Source organism: Bidens hawaiensis, unplaced genomic scaffold (assembly GCF_021521415.1).
Source record: "Bidens hawaiensis isolate Kalapana, Puna unplaced genomic scaffold, B.hawaiensis_p1.1 tig00003139_1, whole genome shotgun sequence".
NCBI lineage: Eukaryota > Viridiplantae > Streptophyta > Magnoliopsida > Asterales > Asteraceae > Bidens > Bidens hawaiensis.
In genome coordinates, this window is record NW_027491169.1 from 6,867 (window position 1) to 10,485 (window position 3,619).

Genomic DNA, 3,619 nt, shown 5'->3' on the forward strand with positions numbered 1-3,619 from the left:
AGGAAAAGGAAGCAGCCATTATATTCCACTTCATCATCCATCTTCTTTCTTTTTAATTATTTATTATTTTCTTATTCTGAGTTCTCTCTTTGGTCTTACAAAAAGATTTTGCTTGTTAAACTGTTTTTTCTCCACCTACACATTCTCTCTCTCTCTCTCTCTCTAACTATATATCTTTAAGTACCCCCTCTACTCATCCCCCATATACCATCTCTCTCTCTCTCTCTCTCTCTCTCTCTCTCTCTTACCAAGAGAGAAATAGATTGATAGATTATTGAATAAAGAATGGTGAAGTTCTCTAAGGAGCTTGAAGCCCAACTGATTCCTGAATGGAAAGATGCATTTGTGAACTATTGGCTACTCAAGAAACATGTCAAGAAGGTGAAACTGTCTAGAGCATCGAAGCTTAATTCCCGAACCACTAACTCGAATCATGATTCCTATACTTTGTGACCAGCCTTTGTGGGAGGCATTGAGGTTGTTGAGAATCCAGCCTTTGTGACCATTCCTTTTGGTGAGATGAGAAACCGTCGACAAAAGAAAGCTACTGAGGAAACTCCCAATTCCTATACTTGTCATGGAATAAGAAGTCCCAAGACTCTTCATGCTTTCCGGTGCTTGATCGTAGAAAAACTCAATCTTGGCTACCGCTAGAAATGCATCCGCCATTCCCATCAACGAAAACTGAGGAAGGAGAACGAAAATTGACAAAGGTATTTGCTTCCCACTCTCAACCACACCATGATCTTTTGCAACTCTTAGCCTATACCTATCGGTTAAGGAAGCTACCACCATGATAATAATATGGATGACCAAGCCTGTCCCCATTCTTTGGAGGAGGGTGATCCCTCTTGGGTTCTTGGTCCACTTTGCCATTATTCGAACAAAGAAGCGGTCGTAAAGCACAACTGATATAAGCATGGATATGGTCACAAATCCGGCTAAGCTGGCTGGTGGAATTTCAAAGCTGCCGATTTTCCTCTCCAAAGTTGTTCCTTGCTTAACGAAAAGCGTACTAATTTGTGCAATCATTATGCTTGGGACAAAGGTTGCTATCAAGATGGGTATCATTCGTAGTATCTGTTTAGTTTCCTCAACCGCAGCTACTGTGCATAAAATCCATGGAGAAGTTTGTCCTGTTCTAACACAAGCTTTGTTTAAGAACCTGTACAACCAGTTAACTAATGTTTAGAAATATGATGTTATTTAACGTAAACGTGTCATTGTGAGACTAGCCCACGTGGTAGAGGTGCAAACATCTTGGATTTGGGTTCAATCATAGGAAAGGGTAAATTTGGTGTAATTTAGGAGTAACTAGGGGTATAAGTAATACTTGTCGTTAAAAATAAATAAATAAAAATGAACGTAAACATAAATAGTAATCCAACCTGAGTGTGGGAGTAGAATTGATCCTGTATTTCCCTTTCTTAGCATACTCGGTCAAGTCAAGTTCATAGAGCTCTTTGGGATCACTCGGAATGGGTGTCTTCCATTTCCTTAGGGCAGCAAGAATGACCCTAGCCATCTTGGTGAAGGGGCTACCGGTAGGAACTTTGTGCCTATAAAAAGGCGTCCCGGCCAAGAAGATCAAGATAGATATAAGGAGCCCGAGTGTGGGGAGGCCATAACCAAGGGTCCATCCTACGTTGTCTTGTATGTAGATGAGAACCGTGTTGGCAAAGAGGGTACCAAAGAAGATGCTGAACATCCACCAGTTGAAAAAGGAGAGTTTTTGGCCCTTTTCTTTTGGGTCCAAATCGTCAAATTTGTCAGCACCGATGGTTGAGATGTTAGGCTTGGTGCCACCAGTTCCAATAGTGAGTGTGTAGAGGGCACCAAAGAAGACGGCTAGTTGCAAGGTGGACGCTTCTTTGCAGTTGGTCTGATCAGAATCACAACTGGGAGGCTTTAGCCCTGGTAGCGAAACTGCTAGCGTGAGTAGGCTCATTCCCTGTTTTAGGTTTGTCACACAATTGAGTTCATCTTGTTAACAAATTAAATATACTTCATATTTCTTGTTTTCCAGCCTTATTAGTTAAGCTAGTTATAAACATACAATTCAATTACCTCCTTGATTTCATACTTCCCACTTACCGATTGCAAAATTTTGATAGATTTTTATTTTTATTTCATATATCTCACGTACACCCAAGTCAATCTCAAGAAAACATGTAACTATATGAAGACTCTTCATATAGTTTTGAGCTAACCTTGAAAGGGTATTTATTTTATTTAATTTTAAAGTTTTTCTAGCTAGTGCTCACAGAAGTCAAATATATGATCTTAATTTCAGTTTACGTTTTCTTTTTGTTTGTTATAAAAACCAAGATGAATATACATGAAATTGAAATAATTAACGAGATACCATATAATATAATATAATATAATATAATATATAACGCATTTTTTCTTTAGCAAATTTTAACATTTATAAGTATATATGAATATACATGAAATTGAAATAATTACCGAGAGGTAGATGGCTGCTGAGATGACGAAAGTCCAATAACGACCGAGGACGGCATCCGCCAAATAAGCGCCAAGAATGGGAGTCATCCAAATGGTACCTACCCAATTGGTCACGTTGTTTGACGAGGTTACTGTCCCCTGCCGGAGCTTCTTTGTTAGGTATATGACCAAGTTGGATGATATCCCATAATATGCCATCCTCTCAAACACTTCGTACACTGCATGTACAAACACCCATCTAAATATTCATCTCTTTTCATTTTTAAACTAACATTTAAACTTATACATGTACGTGGCTATGTATGTTCGTTAAATCAATAATAAATTTATAATTTAGTTGTTTCATGTTTTAAGCAAAAACAAATGGAAAATACATTATGTAGCTACATTGTTTCATACATGATCCAAGATATAGGTAGGGTTAAGGTTAGAGACTTTTAAAATATGGTACATTTGGGTGTTAACTTTGTGCTAGAGGCTTGGATTTCCCAAAATTTCGTTTTTAGAAGGACTGAATTTGCTATTAAAAATAGGGGTTGCGGCAACTTGTTGTTTGTTTATCTGTCACTTTATTATAGTTTGATGAGAATTCTATGTGTTATTACAAAAAAAATATATATATATATATGGTCTTATGAGAATTCTATGTGTTATTACAAAAATATATATATATATCTACACGGTCCAAAAATGTTGGAATGAAAAGTGTATATTCAAAGATTAAAAAAAAGTATGTTTGGCCTGAAAAGTGAAAAGATAAGTGATAACATATATACGTACCAACAACGAATGAACAGGCGGTCCAGCCGCCACGTTTTGATCGAAGGACGAGGGAACCCTCGGAGATCCACCGTGCCGTCTTCGGTGTATCCTCGGCCACCGTTGCCGTTTTCTTCAACCTCTACCTAACCTCCTTCTTTTCTTCTCTCATTCAACATCATGTTCACGTATCTTTGTTAGGATCTGGCGCACACACAAACACGAACAATACTACAAGAGAAAAAAAAGCGAAGATGAACACGCGAGATTTACGTGGTTCGGTCTAGACTGGCCTACTTCCACGGGCTGCAACCATGGTATTTTATTATTGCTACTGCCTTACTCGTGATAATGAATTACAAGTACAAGGCCAAGTATAAATAGATACATG

At 38.0% G+C, this 3,619-nt stretch overlaps 1 pseudogene; it reads right to left on the bottom strand.

Annotated features, from left to right (window-relative positions):
* Window positions 1-357: 357 nt before the first annotated feature.
* On the bottom strand, window positions 358-3,417 carry LOC143622407 (protein NRT1/ PTR FAMILY 5.2 pseudogene; annotated as a pseudogene).
* Window positions 3,418-3,619: the final 202 nt, after the last annotated feature.